This window comes from Carcharodon carcharias, chromosome 5 (genome assembly GCF_017639515.1).
Source record: "Carcharodon carcharias isolate sCarCar2 chromosome 5, sCarCar2.pri, whole genome shotgun sequence".
NCBI classification, from domain to species: domain Eukaryota; kingdom Metazoa; phylum Chordata; class Chondrichthyes; order Lamniformes; family Lamnidae; genus Carcharodon; species Carcharodon carcharias.
Genome location: NC_054471.1, coordinates 107,278,351 through 107,301,641, shown reverse-complemented (window position 1 = coordinate 107,301,641; position 23,291 = coordinate 107,278,351). Strand labels below are relative to the sequence as shown.

Below are 23,291 nucleotides of genomic sequence, written 5' to 3'. Positions count from 1 at the left end.
TGTATAAATAAATGTGGTGTATTGAATGCAACTGATGTTCAGTGTTAAAAACAAAAACAGAATTACCTGGAAAAACTCAGCAGGTCTGGCAGCATCGGCGGAGAAGAAAAGAGTTGACGTTTGAGTCCTCATGACCCATGTTCTGTTGAAGGGTCATGAGGACTCAAACGTCAACTCTTCTTCTCCGCCGATGCTGCCAGACCTGCTGAGTTTTTCCAGGTAATTCTGTTTTTGTTTTGGATTTCCAGCATTCGCAGTTTTTTGTTTTTATCTCTGGTGTTCAGTGTTATTAGATGTCTTCTCATCAGAAGTCTTAACCATAGCTGTTCTGGAAGGAGGGAATTCTCTGCAGATACGGGGTGGTTGTGAGCTTTAACATTGACACCTGTGTTTCCATGATAGACTTTTGGCTACCGGCAAAACTTCAGAAGCAAAACTTCTGGGTTTTCAGGAGATCCTAGTGACCTGAACGGGAGCCCATCCTCCAGCCCAGGCCAGTCTCGGTGGAGTTCGGGGCTGGGATGGAGAAAACGCCCAGGTACCAGATCCTCCGGGAACTCGGCCGAGGCAGTTACGGGAAGCGTCTACGAGGGGAGACTCCGCAAGACTGGAGTGAGGGTCGCCGTGAAGAAAGTGTGCGACTCTCCTGAAACCTCGGAACTGGCTCTGCAGGAGTTTTGGACGCTGAGCAGCGTGAGGAAGAGGCACCCGAATGTGATTTGGCTGGGCGAGTGCATCCTCCAGAGAGAGCGGATTACCCAGAGGATCAGCAAGGAGCCTCCGGAATCAGAGAGCCACTTGCTCCTGATCGAGGCTTGCCTGAAAGAGAAGTGTTGTTTCGATCCTGGGTCTTCGCTCTTCCTGTGGTTTGTGATGGAGGGGATCTCAATGACTACTTGGGGAGCAGAGGCCCAGACAGTAGACTAAACAGGAGCTTGATGCAGCAGCTAAGCGCTGCTGTGCTGTTCCTGCACCTGAATCAGATCATCCATCGAGATCTCAAATTAGACAATGTCCTCATCGCCAACGCCCCAAAGAGACCCGTTTTAAAGGTGCGAGTTGAGTTTGTTTCTATTCCCTGCAGGGGGTTAAAAGAACGTGCATTTAAATCTGCGCCCTTCACGACGTTAGGACGTCCTAAAGTGTTGCTTGGCCACTGAGAGTGTAGCCACTGTTGTCAATTTACGCACAACAAGCTCCTAAATCAGCAATGTGACAACGTCTGGGTTTTTGATGTTAAATGATAAATATTGGCCAGGACATAAGGAAGAACTCCTCCCCCTTCCTCTTCCAATAATGCTGTGGGATCTCTTAAATCCACCCGAAGGGCCAGAAGTCAGTTCCGATTAGTGTGGTGCTTCACTAGCTCTCTAATAGTGCAGACCCCCCCCACCACCCCCTCCTCACTCGATGGGGCTGTTCGCCAGGGATTTGTGCTTTACTCTCTAGTGTGGGCTTTGAACCCGCAACCTTATGAACCATTTACAAACAAAGAGCCACCCATCTTCCTGTGGGATTCACCCTAGCCTTTGAGAACTCTGCTATACCTGGTTTTGTGGAGGTGGGCAAGGTGTACAAGGTAAACTGGAAAATCTAGATGCTGACAAGTGTTCTCTAACTGATCAGACACTTAAGAAATTCATAAGCCCCTATATAAACACTTCATAATTAGCTTTTGCAAGAATTATTATAAATTATCTTGAAGTAATATTCTCAACCACAACAACCTATAATGAAATCATAAATTGACCAATAAATGTACTTAATTTCAAGGTGTTATAGTATATCTACTAACCTGCCGATATGATCTTTTGTAAGAGGTTTCCTAATCAGATTACAACTTCATTTACAAACTGCACACTGGCAAGGAGCATATGAAAGAGAATGAGCCCCAAGTGAAAGTTCACAAAAAAAGTCTCCCCAAATCTGCTAAATCTTCAATTTGAACCACAATGTAGAGGCTGCAGCTTTCATTTTCTTACAATCCAGGCTGTGTAGTCTTCAACTCCCCACTGAAGTCAGGTGACAGTACTGTAAATGTTTACATTTCTGATTCTTAACATTCAGTATCCTTTTTGTGTAAATATCAAAATTGCAACAAAAATATTCCCAAACTTATCACTCAAACTGCACTATTAATAATGAGGAAAACTACAAATCCCTTGACAATATAAAAGTGTGCACTGGAACTGAATTATACATGAAAGGGTCCCCCTTATCCTCACTTATCACCCCACCAGCCTCCGCATTCAAAGGATCATCCACCACCATTTCTGCCAACTCTAGCATGATGCCACCACCAGTCACATCTTCCCTTCACCACCTCCCCCCCCCCCCCCCCCCCCCCCCCCCCCCCCCAAATCCCCCCGACGGCATTCCGTAGGGATCGTTCCCTCCGGGACACCTTGGTCCACTCCTCCATCACCCCCTACTCCTCAACCCCCACCTATGGCACCTCCCCATGCCCGCGTAAAAGATGCAACACCTGCCCCTTCACTTTCTCTCTCCTCACCGTCCAAGGGCCCAACACTCCTTTCAAGTGAAGCAGCATTTCCCCCAACTTAGTCTACTGCATTCGTTGCTCCCAATGCGGTCTCCTCTACATTGGAGAGACCAAATGTAAACTGGGCGACCGGTTTGCGGAACACCTGCAGTCTGTCCGCAAGAATGACCCAAACCTCTCTGTTGCTTGCCATTTTAACACTGCATCATGCTCTCTTGCCCACATGTCTGTCCTTGGCTTGCTGCATTGTTCCAGTGAAGCCCAACGCAAACTGGAGGAACAGCACCTCATCTTCCGACTAGGCACTTTACAGCTTTCCGGACTGAATATTGAGCTCAACAACTTTAGATCTTGAACTCCCTCCTCCATCCCCACCCCCTTTCGGTTTCTTCCCTCTTCCTTTTGTTTTTTCCAATAATTTATATAGATTTTTCTTTTCCCACCTATTTCCATTATTTTTAAATCTTTTATGCCCTGCTAGCCTTTCCACTCCACCCCCACTAGAGCTGTACCTTGAGTGCCTTACTATCCATTCTTAATTAGCACATTCGTTTAGATAATATCACCACCTTCAACGCCTCTGTGTTCTTTTTTCTGTGACATCTTTTGATTATCTGCTCTATCACTGTTTGCTTGTCCCTACAACCACACCAGCCCCCACTTCTCCGACCCCCCCACCCAACCACCACCCCCCCCAACACACACACACACACACACTCTTAAACCAGCTTATATTTCACCCCTCTCCTTAGATTTACTCAGTTTTGTTGAAGGGTCATGACGTCTCAAAATGTCAACTCTTTTCTTCTCCGCTGATGCTGCCAGACCTGCTGAGTTTTTCCAAGTAATTCTGTTTTTGTTTTGTTATAGATTAATACTGTTTGATTCTACATTTTAGGGGAACTGAAATGTTTTTGCAGGTGTGATTCCAAGATGGTATGTTTACTGCCTGGTGCCAATGCGGTCCTGCGGTCAGAATTAGGGAAGCTAGTAAGAAGTTAGTAAGCAGGACATCAAATGTAGTAACCTTTGGATTACTCCCAGTACAACATGCAAAATGGAAGGATAAAGCAGATGAATGCATGGCTGGAATGATGGTGCAGGAAGGAGGACTTTAGATTTTTGGGACCGGCTCTGGGGGTGATGGGACCTGTAGAGGCTTGATGGGTTACACCTAAATAGACCTGGGATTGAGATCCTTGCAGGGTGATTTGCTAGTGCTATTGGGGATGCTTTAAAATAGACAGGAGTGTGGGAACCAGGAGATAATAAGAGGAATACCAAGGTCCACAGAATACTGGGAAAGACATAACTTAATATTCCTTATTCTAGTGCTAATTTGTGGGGTAGGAGAAAGTAAGTTTACGTCAGGGTCACTGTGCTTATATGTGAATGTGTGGAATGTGGCAAATAAGATTAGTGAGTTACAGATGCAGATTGTCATGTTACCACACGTGATGTTGTGGCTGTGGCAGAGACCTGGCTCAAAAAAAGGGCAGGACTAGGTGTTAAATATTTCTGGATACAAGGTTTTCAAAAAAGATGGGAATGGAAGAAAAGGAGAGGGGTGGCAGTATTGATTAAGGAGAACATTGCAGTGCTGGAGGAAGAGGATGTCCCACAGGGGTCAAGGACAGAATCTATTTGGGTAGAGTTACGGAACAAAAATGGTGCATTACATTGCTTGGTGTGGTCTATAGGCCACTAACTAGTGGGAAGGATGTGGAGGAACAAGTTTGCAAGGAAATTATATGGTGCAAAAATTTTAGTCATAATGAGAGATCCAAATATGGACTGGGATAGTATTGTGAGGGACAAGAGTTCCTAGTGTGTTCAGGATAATTTTTTACTGTATGTTTCCAATCCAACAAGAAAGCAGACACTGCTGGACCAGGTTCCTGGGAATAAGGTGGGCCAAGTGGATTGTGTCAGTAGGAGAATGAGGGGACAGTGATCCTTGTATCATAAGGTTTAGGCTGACTACGGAAAAAGGCAAAGAACAATCGAGTAAGAATAATTAACTAGAGGAAAACCAACTTCAATGGAGTGAAAACAGATCTGGGTTGAATAAATTTGAAGGAAATGGTAGCTGGACAATGGGCTACTTTCAAAAAAGAATGAGTTTGAGTGTAGTCAAGCTATGTTCATTGGAAAGGTAGGGCAAATAAATTCCAAGCTTCCTGGATGATGAGGGAGAAATTCAGATTCTCTTCTCAAGGTATGTGAGCCTGTGAGAGGCCAGCGTGTGAGTGGCCCAGTGAAGGAGTGGAGCTTTGAGGCTTTGGCTTGAGAGGCTTAGGTGAGCAGAGGCTTGGTCCCAGTGGGGTAGGGCCGGGTAAAGTCCTTTAAGTAAATTAGGAGTAGGTAATGGAGGCAGCAGTTGGGGCAGTCGAGTACTCCGAATGCAGCATGTGGGAAGTCATGGACAGCACAATTGTCCCTGATGACTACACCTGCAAAAGGTGCATCCAGCTGCAGCTCCTGAGAAGCCGAGTTAGGGAACTGGAGCTGGATGAACTTCGGATCATATGGAAGGCAGAGGCAGTAATAGACAGGAGTTTCAGGGAGACAGTCACCCCTAAAAGTCAGGAGGCAGGCAGCCGGGTGAATGTCAGGAGAGGGAAGGGGAATAGACAGAAAGAGCAGAGCACCCCTGTGGCCGTTCCCATCAACAATAGGTATACCGTTTTGGATACTGTTGGTGGGGATGACCTACCAGGGACAAGTTGTAGTGGTCGCATCACTGGCACCGAGGCTGGACCCTCAGCTCAGAAAGGAGGGAGGGAAAAGAGGAGAGCAGTAGTGATAGGGGATTCGATAGTTAGGGGGACAGATAGGAGGTTCTGTGAGAGAGATTGAGAATCCCAGATGGTCTGTTGCCTCCCTGGTGCCAGGGTCCGCAATATCTCGGATCGTGTTCTCAGTATTCTCAGGAGGGAGGGTGAGCAGCCAGATGCTGTGGTCCATGTAAGGACCAATGACGTGGATAGGAAGGAGGAGGAGGTCCTGCAAAGAGAGTTTAGGGAGTTAGGTGCTAAGTTGAAGGACATGACCTCCAGGGTTACGATCTCAGGAGTGCTACCCGTGCCTCGTGCTATTGAGGCTAGAAATAGGAGGATTAAACAGCTAAATTCATGGCTAAGGAGATGGTGCAGGAGGGAGGGCTTCATGCTTCTTGACAGTTGGGCTCTGTTCCAGGGAAGGTGGGACCTGTTCTGACGGGATGGTTTGCACCTGAACTGGAGGGGGACTAACATCCTTGTGGGTAGGTTTGCTAGTGCTGCTCTGGGGCGTTTAAACTAGATTTGCAAGGGGAGGGGAACCAGAGTGTTAGAGCAGATAGTGAGGTGGAGGAGGATAAAGGTCAAGTGAGGAATGCATGTATAGACAGAAATCAAGGGTCCGTATATGATAGAAATTTTCTCAGGTGCATCTATTTCAATGCAAGGAGTATTGTCGGAAAGGCAGATGAGCTTAGGGCGTGGATTGGTACGTGGGATTACGACATTATTGCTAATGGTGAGACTTGGTTGCAGGAGGGGCAGGACTGGCAGCTCAATGTTCCGGGGTTCTATTGTTTCAGACGTGATAGAGGGGGAGGGATGAAAGGGGGAGGAGTGGCATTACTAGTCAGGGAAAATATCACAGCTGTGCGTAAGCAGGGCAGCCCAGAGGGCTCGTATACAGAGGCCATATGGGTGGAGCTGAGGAATGGGAAAGGTGTGACCACACTAATAGGGTTGTATTATAGACCGCCCAATAGTCAAAGAGAATTGGAGGAGCAAATCTGTAGAGAGATAGCAGACCAATGTAAGAAACAGAAAGTTGAGATAGTAGGAGATTTTAACTTCCCACATATTGACTGGGACTCCCATACTGTGAAAGGGCTGGATGGCTTGGAGTTTGTCAAATGTGTTCAAGAAAGTTTTTTAATCAATATATAGAGGTACCAACGAGAGAGGATGCAATACTTGAACCAGACAGGTCAGGTGACAGAAGTACGTGTAGGCGAACATTTTGGGTCCAGTGACCACAATGTCATTAGTTTTAAGCTAATTATGGATAAGGATACGTCTGGTCCTCGAGTTGAGATTCTAAATTGGAGAAAGGCCAATTTTGTGGAAATGAGAAAGGATCTAGGAAGAGTGGATTGGCATAAGTTGTTTTCTGGCAAGGATGTGTTCAGTAAGCGGAAGGCATTCAAAGGCGAAATTTTGAGAGTGCAGAGTTTGCATGTTCCTGTCAGGATTAAAGGCAAAGTTAACAAGCATAGGGAACCTTGGTTTTCAAGGGATATTGGTGATCTGGTTAAAAAGAGAGAGGTGTATAGCAGGTATAGGCAACAAGAAGCAAATGAGGTACTTGTAGAGTATAGAAAATGTAAGAAAATACTAAAGGAAATCAGGAAGGCAAAAAGAAGACATGAGGTTGCTTTGGCAGATAATGTGAAGGTAAACCCGAAAGGTTTCTACAAGTATATTAATAGTAAAAGGACAATAAGGGACACAATTGGTCCCCTTGAAGATCAGAGTGGTCGTCTATGTATGGAGCCTCACGAGACGGGGGAGATCTTAAACAGTTTTTTTGCATCAGTATTTACTCAGGAAACTGGCATAGTGTATAAGGAAGGAAGGGAAACAAGCAGTAGTTTCATGGAACGTATAGAGATTAAAGAGGAGGAGGTGCTTGCTGTCTTACAGCGAATAAAGGTAGATAAATCCCCCAGGCCTGACATGATATTCCCTCGGACCTTGGGGGAGACCAGTGTAGAAATTGCAGGGGCCCTGGCAGAAATATTTAAAATGTCCTTAGCCATGGGTGAGGTGCTGGAGGATTGGAGGGTAGCTCATGTTGTTCCGTTGCTTAAAACGGCTCCAAAAGTAAACCCTGTAATTACAGGCCAGTGAGCCTGACGGCAGTAGTAGGTAAATTATTGGAAGGTGTTCTGGGAGATCGGATATATAATTATTTGGACAGCCAAGAGCTGATTAAGGATAGTCAGCATGGCTTTGTGCGTGGTAGGTCGTGTTTAACGAACCTTGTAGAGTTTTTTGAAGAGGTTACCAAGAAAGTAGATGAAGGAAAGGCTTTGTATGTTGTCTACATGGACTTTAGTAAGGCCTTTGACAAGGTCCCACATGGGAGGTTAGTTCAGAAGGTTCAGACACTTGGTATCCATGGAGAGGTTGTAAACTGGATTCGAAATTGGCTGTGTGGGAAAAGACAGAGTGGTAGTGGATGATTGCTTCTCAGACTGGAGGTCTGTGACTAGTGGTGTGCCTCAGGGATCTGTGCTGGGACCATTGTTGTTTGTTGTCTATATCAATGATTTGGATGATAATGTGGTGAATTGGATCAGCAAGTTTGCTGATGACACCAAGATTGGAGGTGTTGTGCACAGCGAGGAAGGCTTTCAAAGCTTGCAGAGAGATCTGGACCAACTGGAAAAATGGGCCAGAAAATGGCAGATGGAATTTAATGCGGAAAAGTGTGAGGTGTTACATTTTGGAAGGTCAAACCAAGGTAGGACATACACAGAAAATGGTAGGGCACTGAGGAGTGCGGAGGAACAAAGGGATCTGGGAGTTCAGATACATAGTTTCCTGAAAGTGGTGTCACAGGTAGACAAGGTTGTAAAGAAAGCTTTTGGCATACTGGCCTTCATAAATCAAAGTATTGAGTATAGAAGTTGGGATGTTATGGTGAAGTTGTATAAGACATTGGTGAGGCCAATTTTGGAGTATTGTTGCAGTTCTGGTTGCCTAACCACAGGAAGGATATCAGTAAGATTGAAAGAGTGCAGAGAAGAATTACTAGGATGTTGCCGGGTCTTAAGGAGTTGAGTTACAGGGAAAGATTAAACAGGTTAGGACTTTATTCCTTGGAGCGTAGAAAAATGAGGGGAGATATGATAGAAGTTTACAAAATTATGAAGGGTATAGACAGAGTAAATGCGAGTATGCTCTTTCCACTTAGATTAGGAGAAATAAACACGAGAGGACATGGCTTTGGGGTGAAAGGGGAAAGGTTTAGGGGGAACATTAGGGGGAACTTCTTTACTCAGAGAGTGGTGAGAGTGTGGAATGAGCTACCATCTGACATGGTAAATGCGGGCTCACTCTTAAGTTTTAAGAATAAATTGGATAGATACGTGGATGGGAGAGGTCTGGAGGGTTATGGACTAGGTGCAGGTCAATGGGACTAGCGGAATAATATTTCGGCACAGACTAGAAGGGCCAAATGGCCTATTTACTGTGCTATAGTGTCCTATGGTTCTATGCTATATAAATAAGACCAAAGATGGGACTTTTGCATAGAGAAAGGGGGCATTACTGAGGTATTAAATGAATACTTCCATCTGTCTTTACTAAAGAAGATGATGCTGCCCAGGCCATGGTGAAGGAGGAGGTAATTCAGACACTTGAAGGGTTTAAAATTAATGTGGAGGAGGAGGTATTGGGTAAGGCTAGGCTATGATAAGGCACCAGGACCAAATGGGATGCATCCAAGGATACAGAGGGTAGTGAGACTGGAAATCGTGGAGGCACTGGCCATAGTTTTGCAGTCTTCCTCAGACTTGGGTGGCCCCAGAGGACTGGAGAATTGCAAACTTTAAACCCTTTTTCAAAAAAGGGTGAAAAAGATAAACCCAGTTTTAAGATAAAAGATAAACAAGCCAGTCAGTTTAACTTCAGTGGTGGAGTAACTTCTTAAAATAATCTGGGACAAGATTAATAGTCACATGGACAAACATGGGTTAATTAAAGAAAGCCAGCAATGTTAAACACAATTTCCCATTAAAAAATCTAATTGCTGGAGTGTTTTTCTTTTTTTCTTCTTTTGAAGAGGTAAGAGGGTTGATGAGGGTATTGCTGTTGATGTGGTGTACCTGGACTTCCAAAAGGCATTTGATTTTTGTGCCATGCAACAGACTTGAGTGAAGCTTTATATCTTGTGGAATAAAAGAGACAGTAGCAACATGGATGTGAAATTGGCTGTGACAGAAAACAGTAGTGGTTAATGTTTTTTGGATCTGAGGAATGTTTGTAGTGGAGTTCCACAGGGGTCAGTGTTGGGACCCTTTCTCTGTGTGGAGAAGTGTAAAGTGATTAGAACATGGAGAGACAGTACAAAATAAAGGGTATAATTCTGAAGGGAGCAGAGACCTGGGTGTATATGTGCATAAATCATTGAAGGTGGCAGGGCAGGTGAATGGTTTTAAAAAAAAACATACAGTATCCTAGGCTTTATTAATAGGGATATAGCCTCCTTGTTCTTGTACTCAAGTCAAACTTGAGGAATGATGAACTTGTTGAGCCATACCTAGCACAAAGGAAGATGGTTGTGGTTGTTAGAGGTCGGTCATCTCAGTACCAGAACATTGCTGCAGGAGTTCCTCAGGGTAGTTTCCCAACCATCTTCAGTTGCTTCATCAATGACCTTCCTTCCATAAGGTCAGAAGTGGGATGTTAGATGTTCACCATTTGGGACCCCCTCAGATACTGAAGCAGTCCATGTCCAAATGTAGCAAGACCTGGACAACATCCAGGTTTGGGCTGACAAGTGGCAATAACATTCGTGCCACACAAGTGCCAGGTAATGACCATCTCCAACAAGGGAGAATCTAATCATCACCCCATGACACTCAATGGCATTACCATCGCTGAATCCCCCCACGATCAACATCCTATGGGGTACCATTTGTACAGAAACTGAACTGGACTAGCCATATAAATACTGTGGCTACAAGAGCAGGTCAGAGGCTACAAATCCTGCAGTGAGTAACTCTCCACTTGACTCCCCAAAGCCTGTCCACTATCTACAAGGTACAAGTCTGGAGTGTGATGAAATGCTCTGCACTTTTCTGGATGAGTGCAGCTCCCACAACACTTGAAGCTTGACACTATCCAGGACAAAGCAGTCTGCTTGATTGACACCCCATCCACAAACACCACTCCCTCCACCACCAACACACTGTGGCAGCATTGTATCATCTACAAGATGCGATGCAGGAACTCACTCAGCCTCCTTAGACACCACCTTCCAAACCCATGACTGCTGCCATCTAGAAGGACAAGGGCAGCAGACACATGGGAATGCCACCACCTGGAATTTCCCTGCCAAGCCACTCGCCATTCTGACTTGGAAATATATCGCCAGTCTTTCACTGTTGTTGGGTCAAAATCCTGGCATTCCCTCCTGAACAGCACTGAGTGTACCTACACCACATGGACTGCAGCAGTTCAAGAAGGCTGCTCACCACCTCGAGGGCAGTTAGGGATGGGCAATAAATGCTGGCCTAGCCAGGAATGCCCACATCCAATGAATGAATTTAAAAAAAACATGGAAAAGACACTAAGATAAAAGCAAAATACTGCAGATGCTGAAAATCTGAAATAAAAACAAAATGCTGGAAACACTCAGCAGGTCTGACAACTCTGTTTCTCTGTACAGATGCTAAAGTTTTGAGTCCATATGACTCTCTTCAGAGCCTGCTGAGTTTTTCTCAGCTGAGCTTCAGAACCTGAGTTTTTCCAGCAATTTTTGTTTTTATGACTCTTCAGAGCACTGTTTCAGTGTCAATTGTCTAGTTCTTGAATGCTGGACTTTAAAAAGGATGTGAAGGCATTGATGAGAGTGCATAAAAGATTCAGAGGCATTTAAGAGGGCATTATTTCTATTTAAATAATCATCCAATGTGCAGGGATACAGGGAAAAGGCAAGAGATTGGCACTAAGTTAAAATGTTCAGCTGGTGCTGACACGATGGCTGAATAGCCGCCTGCACCATAATTCTGATCGAGTGGTCCCGGGGGTGAGGAAGTTACATAGATAAATTGGGGAGATGATGGTGTTGTGGTAAAGTTACTAGGCTTGTAATCCAGAGACCCAGTATAATGCTCTGGGGATATGTGTTCAAGCCCCACCATGTCAGCTAATGGAATTTAAATTCAATTAATAAATCTGGAATCTAAAGCTAGTCTCAGTTTCATGGTCACCATTACTATCATTAATTGTCATAAAAACCCATCTGGTTTACTAATGTCCTTTAGGGATCAAAATCTCGTGTCCTTGTCTGGCTTACATGTGACTCCAGACCCACAGCAAGGTGGTTGACTCTTAACAGCCCTCTGAAATAGCCTAGCAAGGTCAGTTCAAGGGCAATTAGGGATGGGCAACAAATGCTGGGCTTGCCAGTGACACCCACATCCCATGAAAGTATGAGGAAAAAGGATTGGTGAAGTTAGGACTCTTCCCTTGAAGAAAAGTTGGCTGAGAGGAGATTTGATTGAGGTATTCAAAATCATGAGGTCTCTGGACAGAGTGGATGGGGAGAAATCATTCCTACTTAAAGGGTCAGAACAATTTTAAAGTAATTGGTAAGATAAAAAAACTTTCACGCTGAGTGGTTTTGGTCTGGAATGCACTGCCTGAATGTGGTGGAGGCAAGTTCAATCAAAGCATTCAAAAGGAATTGAACTATTATCTGTAAAGGAAGAATGGGCAGGGTTATGGGGAGAAGGTGGAAGAATGGCACTAGGGAAGTTGTTCATTGGGTAACTGGTACAGACATGATGGGTCAAATGGCCTCTTCTGCTTTAACAATTCTGTGAACGGGTCACATGACCTACTGAACGGGTCGCTATTATCCATTCAAGTCTGTGTTACTGATTATCTTTCCCATTAGAGCTGAGGCCTCTGATTCCTGTACTTGGAATATTATAAAAACATCTTGCTATTCACCCTATATAAAATACCTTGACCCCATGAAATTAAATCTGTTAAAATTGCTCCCGTCACCATCTGAAGTCCTGAGTTATGCTGACAGACATGTGTACCCCCCAGCCTGCCCCCCACCCAGCACTCAAATTCTTCTCAATAGTAGCTACAGACCTAACACATTCTTTTGGTGCTTCTCCTTTCTTTAACATGGGCATTAACATAAAGTATTAGAAAATAACTGATTCCCACATCACTATTTGTTCAGCCAGATCTTACTTATTTACATAGACTGGATTTTACTCTCATTCCAAATTGCAAACCTTTATAAATTATTGATTTGCACAATATAAAAATTGCCACGAATTAAAAAGGTTATTTGGAAACATTGAGCTGATTTTGCAGAATAGGGCTTGTTGAAAAGTCAGATTATAATTTAATGGCTACATTATAATAACTTGGAAATAAATCTTTGTCTGATAACTGAGCAGCTGACACCAAATCTTGACTTTTAGTATTACCTGTGATAGCTCCTTGAAGTTATTACTCTGCAGTATATGTAACTGATCATCTAATCATTCAAATATTTTGTGAAAAAATGACAATTATCAGTTTATAGGCTAAAAAAATAGCTGAATCCCAGATCCTGCTCCAGGTTGTGGATCCCACTAGGGCGAACTTGCATCCAAACTCCAGGAAGCAGATTGGGTGTAGGGGGCATGACTTGTGGTTCATGGACAGTTGCTGGGTGGAAGACTTTCGATTCCAAGAGGACAAAATTCCAACATTGAGGTGCTAGGTGATGGAAATGATGGGCTTGAGAAAGGAGATTAAAATGCAAGAAAGGATGAACTAAACAAGGAGTTCCATAAATGAAAGGGTCTGGGACATACTCACTAAAACCTGGAGGGGAAAAGGGGAGAGTATAAAATGCAGTACAGGATATTGAGACAAGGTCATAAGGTGGAATGTGAGGGTTTCTGTAGTTAAAAAAATACCTGAGGCTGTTGCTGCATTTAGGAGGGTAGGGTTGGCCCTTGCAGGAGGGGAGGTGGGTGGTGATGTGGTTGAGATCTCTGGGAAGGGTCCTGTGGATGCTTCAGGTTGTTCTGATGCTGTTTAACAGTGATTTTGTTTCTCTTGATAATCTTGGAGTAGTTAATAAAGCATATGGGATCATGGACATTAAAAATAGAGTACACGGAGTACAAAAGCCAGGAAGTTGTGTTAACCTGTACGAAACAATGGCTTAGCCTCAACTGGAGTACTATCCAGTTCTGGGCACCACACTTTAGGAAGGACATGAAAACACCAGAGAGGGTGCAGAAAAGATTTGAAAATAGATTTAGGGATGAAGAACTTCAGTTACATTGGAAGATTGGAGGAGGGAGGGGAAATCTGATAGACACATACAAAATCACGCAGGGTCTGGACAGAAGATGGGGAGAAACTGTTCTTATTGGTGGACTGATTAAGAACCAGAGTGCACCAATTTTGAAATGATTGGTGACCTGAAGAAAAGCTTTTTCACATAACGAGTGGTTAGAATCTCGAATGCACTGCCTGTGGTGGAGGCAGATTCAATTGTGGCTTTCGAGGGAGAATTGGATAATTGTCTGAAGACACACAAAAATTGCAGGGCCTGGAGAAAAAGGCAGGGCAGTGGCACTCAGTGAATTGCTCATGTAGATAGCTGGTACAGACACAATGGGTTGAATGGCATCCTGTACTGCAACCATTCTGATTAGCTTTTCATTTCCCCTGAACCTCGTGTACCGGTTACTCTAACGTTTCCATTGTTTAGAAATGGATGTTAACAAACTTTAGCTGTTTTATTTCTGTGTGCACCCACTGTTGAATGGTATTCCCCTTCATGATTGATATCTTTATCAGAGAACAAAGAACTGAAGAATTGAAAATATTCCTCCTTTATAAAATGCTGATTTTTTTTTTCTGGCATTTTCCATTTTCTTGCTGATTTCAGCATCAGCAGTGTTTTGCTTTTGTTTAACTGGAAGAACTGGAGCTACTTTCATTAGACCAGAGGAGGTTAAGTGTTGATATTTGAACTTCCCAAGGGACGGGGCAGGATAGACTGTCTTCTAGATTGTCAACCACTGAAAAGAGAAGATTTGGGACATAGAGCTGGAGAAACTTAAAAATGACAATTGTGCAGCTGTGAAATGCACTAGTGGAGTTGATTGAAGCAGGGACCATCTCACAAGGGAGAAGGGAACTGAACAACCATGTGGATTAGCATTGCTGCCATAGAAGATAAACACCAACATGGGACTTTTAAGCTAAATAGCTGGCTTCTGTTATAGTTGCTAGTCCTAGTCCAACTTGTTTGCTTCATGTGTCCATTAAACCACAACTCCACTATTCAATCTTTTTATAGAGTATTTAACTACAAACAAATATCCAAGAGGAATGAATTTTTTTTTTAAAGTAAATGTTCAAACACTAATGGCTCTCAGATGTGTCTCAGACCTCTATTTCCAACTCTTGCTATCTGGTCAGTAGTTTACTCTTGTACAAATTCAATAAATGCTCAATGTGCAAAGATTTTTTTTAAGCAGGAGCAGCACTGCAGATTACCAGAAGATGGTGTCTGACTTCTGTTCACCTATTGTATTCCAGGTGGCTGATTTTGGTTTGAGTAAGATGTGCCAGAGCAAAGGCAGTGTGAATCGACAGCAGATGTCAACAGCTTGTGGCTCTGACTTCTACACGGCACCAGAGCTCTGGGAGGGGCAGTACTCGGCCATAGTTGACATTTTTGCCCTTGGCATCATATTCTGGGCCATGATCGAGCGAGTCACCTTTGGAGATGCTGAAGTCAAGAAAGAGCTTTTAGGTGCGCGTATCTTTTTTTTTGGAGGGGAGGGAGAAGAGCGGTAGGTGTTGGCAAACAAATGCCAAATTTCCTCAATCAGGCCTCCAAGGTGTCACCTTGCTTGGAATTACAGTACTCCCATCTTTGCAAGTTAGCTTTTAATTTAAGTGAAAGTGATGGATGGAAGTAATTTTCTACAATTCCTTCCTACTCAGTCCCAACAATAGACCTCAATATGAGCAACAACTAGAACAACTTGTATTGATTTAGTGTCATTGGCATAATAAAATGTCCCAAGGCACTTCAGCACTATCAAAAAAAATTGGATGCTGAGCCACATAGACATAGGGGTAAAAACAAAAAAACTGCGGATGCTGGAAATCCAAAACAAAAACAGAATTACCTGGAAAACCTCAACGGGTCTGGCAGCATCGGTGGAGAAGAAAAGAGTTGACGTTTCGAGTCCTCATGACCCTTTGACCGAACTGAGTGAATCCAAGAAAGGGGTGAAATATAAGCTGGTTTAAGGTGTGTGTGTGTGTGTGGGGGGGGGGGGGGTGGGGGGGGTGGACAGTGGAGAGAAGTGGAGGGGTTTGGTGTGGTTGTAGGGACAAACAAGCAGTGATAGAAGCAGGTCATCAAAAGATGTCACAGACAACAGAACAAAAGAACACATAGGTGTTAAAGTTGGTGATATAATCTAAACGAATGTGCTAATTAAGAATGGATGGTAGGGCACTTAAGGTATAGCTCTAGTGGGGGTGGGGGGAGCATAAAAGATTAAAAAATATTTAAAAATAATGGAAATAGGTGGGAAAAGAAAAATCTATATAATTTATTGGAAAAAACAAAAGGAAGGGGGAAGAAACTGAAAGGGGGTGGGGATGGAGGAGGGAGCTCAAGACCTAAAGTTGTTGAATTCAATATTCAGTCCGGAAGGCTGTAAAGTGCCTAGTCGGAAGATGAGGTGTTGTTCCTCCAGTTTGCGTTGGGCTTCACTGGAACAATGCAGCAAGCCAAGGACAGACATGTGGGCAAGAGAGCAGGGTGGAGTGTTAAAATGGCAAGCGACAGGGAGGTTTGGGTCATTCTTGCGGACAGACCGCAGGTGTTCTGCAAAGCGGTCGCCCAGTTTACGTTTGGTCTCTCCAATGTAGAGGAAGTTGGGGGAAATGCAAGTGAAATGCTGCTTCACTTGAAAGGAGTGTTTGGGCCCTTGGACGGTGAGGAGAGAGGAAGTGAAGTGGCAGGTGAAGCGGTTGGGGCCAGGGAACTGGAAATTGTTGATGTGACGTAAGGTGTCAGAGGAATCACGGATGTAGGTGGGAAGACACTGGACAAGGGGAGAGAGAAGGGAGTCAAGCCCTACTCCTCAACCCCCTCCTACGGCACCACCCCTTGCCCACGCAAAAGATGTAACACCTGCCCCTTCACTTCCTCTCTCCTCACCGTCCAAGGGCCCAAACACTCCTTTCAAGTGAAGCAGCATTTCACTTGCAATTCTCCCAACTTAGTCTACTGCATTCGTTGCTCCCAATACGGTCTCCTCTACATTGGAGAGACCAAACGTAAACTGGGCGACCGCTTTGCAGAACACCTGCGGTCTGTCCGCAAGAATGACCCAAACCTCCCTGTCGCTTGCCATTTTAACACTCCACCCTGCTCTCTTGCCCACATGTCTGTCCTTGGCTTGCTGCATTGTTCCAGTGAAGCCCAACGCAAACTGGAGGAACACCACCTCATTTTCCAACTAAGCACTTTACAGCCTTCCGGATTGAATATTGAATTCAACAACTTTAGGTCTTGAGCTCCCTCCTCCATCCCCACCCCCTTTCTGTTTCTTCCCCCTTCCTTTTGTTTTTTCCAATAAATTATATAGATTTTTCTTTTCCCACCTATTTCCATTATTTTTAAACACCTTAAACCAGCTTATATTTCACCCCTTTCTTGGATTCACTCAGTTCGGTCGAAGGGTCATGAGGACTCGAAACATCAACTCTTTTCTTCTCCGCCGATGCTGCCAGACCCGCTGAGTTTTTCCAGGTAATTCTGTAGACATAGGGGTAGATGGGTTTTAAGGAGTATCTTGAAGGAGGATAGAAATATGGGTGGAAAGGTTTAGGGAAGGAATTCTAACTGGAGGGGATCTTGGTAGCTGAAGGCATGGCTACCACTGTAGAGTGATTTTAAAATCAGGGATGTATGATAAAATCAAGGATGCTTGGAGACTGGAACTGGGAGCAGTGCAGGTTTCATGGAGGGTTGTAGGATTAGAGGAGTTTGGAGATGGGGAGAGTCATGACCATAGATGAATTTTAAAGACTAGGATGCTTAGCTGGAAGCCAAGGTAAGTCAGTCAGCTTTGGGATGACAGGTGAATGGGACTTGGTACAAATTAGGTCATGGGTAGCAGAGTTTTGGATAACCTATAGTTTAGAGGATACAATGTAGGTGGCTGGCCAGTAGTGTGCTAGAACAGTCAAATCTAGAGGTAAGCAAAGGATTGGATGCAGGGGTGTAATGTTAGAAGTTGAAATAGGTGGTCTTGGAGATTGAGCAGATAGCTAGTCAGAAGCTCATCTTGAGATCAAATACAACACCAAGGTTGCAAACATTCTGTTTCAGCCCCCCATTCTTGGGGAAAGAGGCGGAGTTGGTGGGCTAGGGAGCAGTGAGGAAAATGATTTCGGTCGTCTTGGTTTAATTGGGGAAATTCCTGCTTATCCAGTGCTTGATGCTGGGCAAGCAATCTGACAATTTAGGGAAAGCAGAGGGATTGAAGGAAGTACTGGTGGTGAAGTAGAATTGGGTGTCGTCAACTTGCATAATGAAACCTAATGCTGTGTTTTCACTACAACAAGTGGACCGTTCCATTCTATACGTTATCGCTGAGAGAGGTTTTGGGGTTCTTTTTTTGAACAGCAACCCACGTATCAACTGAGACCAGCCAACTCCTTATGTGGAACCCTTACATCCATCAAATGGATCAACCTCCCAGCCTGTGTAATGGGGTTGAATTGATGTCCAGGAGATGAGGCAACCATAGAATCTTGAAGCACAGAAGCAGCATGTTCTGGCTCATTGGTGTTATTCAATTAGTTCTGCTCTTTCCCCATAGCCCTATGAATTTTCTTCCCCTCTCCTCTCCCCACTCTCGTCTATCGCTGATGCGTGTTACGTTTTGTGGGGGGGATGTTATCTCAGATAGAAATTCATGAGATCGCTCATCAGCTGAATTAAAGGGACTACTAACCATTCCTGTAAATTCAAAAATCCCATAATACTTAACGGAATCGGTATGTGGGAAAGTTAATGAATGATTTTTGACTTGTTTCAACAGTTGGGGAACAATGAGTTGCAAAAGTTGCCTCTTTTTCCTAAATTTGTCTTTATAAATGGATCTATATTTGTGTCTCTCATAGACTATGATCTCTTCTACAATGGATGTTCTTTAGGATTCCTCTGAGTACAGACATTGCCCAAATTAACTTTTTGTTTCTGCAGCCAGTCTGATTCTAGTCTCTCGCACTGACCTGCATTGTTTACAGGTCTCTGCAACAATGGAGACATTAAATTAAAATGCCCTGTTAGACATGCCATTACCTCACAGGCAGGCGATAAGTTTTGCTGGCTACTGACTTGTGACTGAGGTATTCAAAGGAAGGTGAGCAGTATATTCCCCAAAGGACTTCAGAAGCATTTGTTCCTGAACATCCTCTCCCAAAGTCATGCTGATTTTTTTTTTGATTGCCTCCTCCTGTTTTCTGGTGTCTCCCTAATCAATGGGAGAGATGTAAATGAGATAGCTCAGCCTATCAAAGTGCTTTCCCCCCTCCTGCTTTGCCTTGAGAGGGTGGCGAGAATCTCAAACTTCACCCTGAAGGGCACTACGTGCCCAATTATTCTTGATATGAAACCATTTCATAGAGGGGAGAAAATTAAAATAAAGACTTTAATCTCTGCAAAAGAAGGCCACTTTGTCCCAAGTTCAGTTCAAAATCACTTGCTGATGACTCTCCAAAGTAGAGCCTACAACTAGATGCTGAGTTTTTCTGCATCTTCAAATCTTGTTTTCAACTAAATCTTTTTGAGATATTACTTTTTAAAATATATTTGTCATCCTCTTTCAGGTTAGATAGATTTTTGAACTTGCCATCGGGGTGTAAAATCAGTGTCAATTAACCACAACCTGCTCAATCCAATTCCAATGAAAAGGAAATAGCAGACAGTTTCTATAACAGCCCCATCCCTTGATGGCAAATGTGCACCCAGGCAGCAAGTTCAATATCTGCCCCTTGAGTATTTTCAAATTGATAATTGGGTTCAGTGCATTGTTGCTCCAATTAATATCAAATCTTAACTTCATGAATTAAGAAACGAGAATAATGTCAAAACAATATTTGATTTCACTGCAGTTACCTTCCCTCTGGTTGCAGCAAAATGTGAACATACAAACGCCACTCAGCACCTTGAGCCTCCTCTGCTATTCAATAAGATCATGGCTGATCTAAATGTAACCACAACCCCACATTCCTGTCCACCCTGATAACCTTTCACCCCCTTGTTAATCAAGAATCTATCTAGCTTTACCTTTAAAAATATTCAGACTCTGCTTCTGCCGTCTTTTAAGGAAGACCTCAACCCTCAAAGAGAAAAAATTCTCAAGCAACCCCTTATTTTTTAAACAGTGACCCCTAGTTCTAGATTCTCCATGAGGAAACATCCTCTCCACATCCACCCTGTCAAGACCCCTCAGGATCTTGAAGGTTTTAGTTAAGTCTCCTCTTACTCTTCTAAATTCCAGTGGATACAAGCCTAACCTGACCAGCCTTTCCTCATAAAACAACCCACCCATTCCTGGTGTTAGTCTGGTAAACCATCTCTGAACTGCTTCTAATGCATTTACGTCTTTCTTTAAATAAGACTAGTACAGTACACAGTACTCCTGATATGGTCTCACCAATGCCCTATACAACTGAAGCATAACCTCCCTACTTTTGTAATCCATTCCTCCTCACAATAAATGATAACTTTCCATTAGTTTTCCTAATTACTGGAATTCTAACCTTTTTTGTGATTCATACACTAGCACACCTCTGAATCTGAGATCTGCAATGTCTCACCATTTAGATAATTTTTTATTCTTCCTGCCTAAATGAATGATCTCACATTTGCCCACATTATACTCCATTTGCCAATTCTTTGCCCCCTCACTTAATCTATCTGTCACTTTGTAGCCTCCATACACCCTCTTCACAATTTACTTTCCTACCTATCTTTGTCATCATCAAGTTTAACTGCCATTCCATTCGTCCCTTCAAGCAAGTCATTTATATAAAATTGTAAAATGTTGAGGCCGCAGCACTGATCCCTGTGGCACACCACTCATCAATCACATCCTGTCAACCAGAAAAAGACCCATTTATGCCAACTCCCTACTTCCTGTTAGCCAGCCAATCTTCTATCCATGCCAATATGTTATTCCCTACACCAGCTTCTATTTTCTGCAATAATCTTGATGTGGCACTTTATCAAATGCCTTCTGGAAATCTAAGTACAGTACATCCACTGGTTCCCCTTTATCCACAGCACGTGTGACTCCTTCAAAGAAGTCTAATAAATTAGTTAAACATGATTTCCCTTTACAAAACCATGTCGACTCTGCCTAACTACCTTGAATTTTTCCAAGTGCCCTGCTAGAACATCTTTAATAATAGCTTCTAACATTTTCCCTATGACAGATGTTAGGCTAACTGACCTGTAGTTGCCTAGGGAATTTGGGGAAAATTAAAACCAGTGTATTAACTATCTCACTAGCCACTTCTTTCAAGGTCTTGGGGTGAAGTCCAACCAGACCTGGGGATTTGTCAGCCCACAGCCCCAACAATTTGTTCAATACCACTTCCCTTGTGATTGTAATTTTCCCGAGTTCCTCCTTCTCCTTCCATTTCCTGATTAACATCCCAGGAATAATTGTGACTTGTGTCCTCTATAGCAAAGACCAAAGCAAAATACCTATTTAATTCATCAGCCATCTCCTTACTTTCCATTTATCTATTCCCCAGATGCACTTTCTATAGGACCAATGCTCATTTTGTTGACATTTCTTATTTAAATATCAGTAGAAACTCTTACTATTTGTCTTTACATTACTAGCTAGCTTTCTTTCATACTCATTTTTTCCTCTTTAGTGTTTTTGTCATTCTTTGCTGTTCTCTCTCTATATTCTTTCCAATCTTCTGACCTGCCACCTGTCTTTGCATAATTATATGCTTTTTCTTTCAGTTTGATACTGTCTGAACATTTTTAGTTAACCACGGATGGTGGGCCCTCCCCTTGGGATTCTATTTTCTAATTGGAATGTGTATATTCAGTGTATTCTGAAATATCTCTTTAAATGTCTGTCACTGAACTTCTATTGACATATCCCTCAACCTCATTTGCCAGTTCACTTTGACTAGCTCTGCTTTCATGCCCTCATAATTGCCCTTATTTAAATTTAAAATACTAGTCTTGGACACACATTCAATTTGAGGGAGAAACAAGTAAAATTCAATCATTATGATCACTACTACCTAGGGGTGCCTTCATTAGGTTATCAGTTAACCCTATCTTGTTGCTGAATACCAGGTCTAGTATTGCCTGCTCTCTGGTTGGCACCAGAATGTGCTGTTCTAAGAAATTATATTGAAAGCATTCTGAACTCATGTATGCTACCTTTGCCCTTCTGATTTTTACAGTCAATATGTACAATAAAATCCCTCATGATTATTGCTGTACCTTTCTGGCAAGCCTCCATTATCTCTCTTTTTTCATAATCTGTCCTACCGTGTGGTTGGTGGTGCACCACTCCCATGTGACTTTCTGCCTTTATCATTTCTCATGATCCAAACTGCCTCTACATCCTGGTTTCCTGATCTTGGGTCATCCATCTCATGTGCTAATACCATCATTAATTAACAGAGCCAACCCTCCATCTTTTCCTAACTTCTCATTCTTCTAAAATGTCATATACGCTTCAACATTTGGGTCCCGGTCTGTCATCCTGTAATCATGTCTCAGTAATGGCCATCGGATTGTACGTAATTATTTCTATTTACACTATCAGTTCATCAATCCTAACTTCACGAAGAAAGGAAGGAGATCCATCAATCCATAATTAGCTGTTGTCAACAAGGGGCTGTCAGCGTCTCTTTGTACACCTCTGCGTGCTGTTGCCATTCCTCCCTCCATCCAGTTTGATATCCACTTAGTCTGTTCTTTCTTGATGTTTCTATTGTTGCCAACACTGGACTCCCACCCTGTCTTGTCCAGGATCATAATTCCTCAATTTCCAGTAATTGAAATATTGCTGATTGAAGGGATATTGAATAGTATAATTCTCTAATCTGGGATGGTTGGGGTTGCTTTTGCAGGTATATATTTTTCTCGTGGTCATGAGTTAGTCCCTGTGGGCAAGGCATTGGTGGAGAATCCCAGCCTGGTGCTTCCAATTCCTATGAATAGTAAAACGGTTATGAGCAAAGGTATCCAGAAACTTCTAAGAGACATGTTGGCCTTTAATCCCCAAGAATGGCCAGATGCCTTTACTCCTACAGGTGCAAATTGATCAAGCCGTGTTCTCAGGGGCAAGGTGATGACCACAAGCTTTCTCCTTGGTGTTCTACTGGAAGATTGCAGACAAGCCTGTCCACAGGCACTTGGTGATTATACGGGCTGTGCTTTTGGATGACAGTCCTTGGGCCTTGTCCTTGTGGTCCATCTTGATCTGGTATGTGTGGAATTGAGGAACATGTGTTCAGTACAGATAATTTGTGACTCAAATTTGAGAAATAAAGGACTTAACTCATTCTACCCCATTGTTAAATTGTTACTTGGAACAATGTTTTTTTTGTGTAGTGGGTGTGGCTCTTTGGCTCCTTCTGAATGACAGCTGGATTTTTGCACATGTTCTCCAATAACTCTACTTAGTTGGTGGCAGGCAGATAGAGATGTTTTTTCTTTCTCTTTGTAGTAGCCTGTTTATTATTATACACCAAGATGGCACAGTATTAAACCGTTACCTAGATAGGTAAGCTTGTCTGCTCTGCTGGATCGCCCCCATTTGACAGCTGCCTAGAACAGGACCTCTCTGCTGACTCCCTTGTGCTGTGCAATCCATCCATTTTTTGGGTTTCCTGGGACTGCCCTAGCCACAGTTACCAGATAGTGAACTGGTTGACATCTTTGGATC

General features: G+C 43.3%; 1 pseudogene; it reads left to right on the top strand.

Annotated features, from left to right (window-relative positions):
• Positions 1 to 521: 521 nt before the first annotated feature.
• Positions 522 to 22,667, top strand: LOC121277736 (annotated as a pseudogene).
• Positions 22,668 to 23,291: the final 624 nt, after the last annotated feature.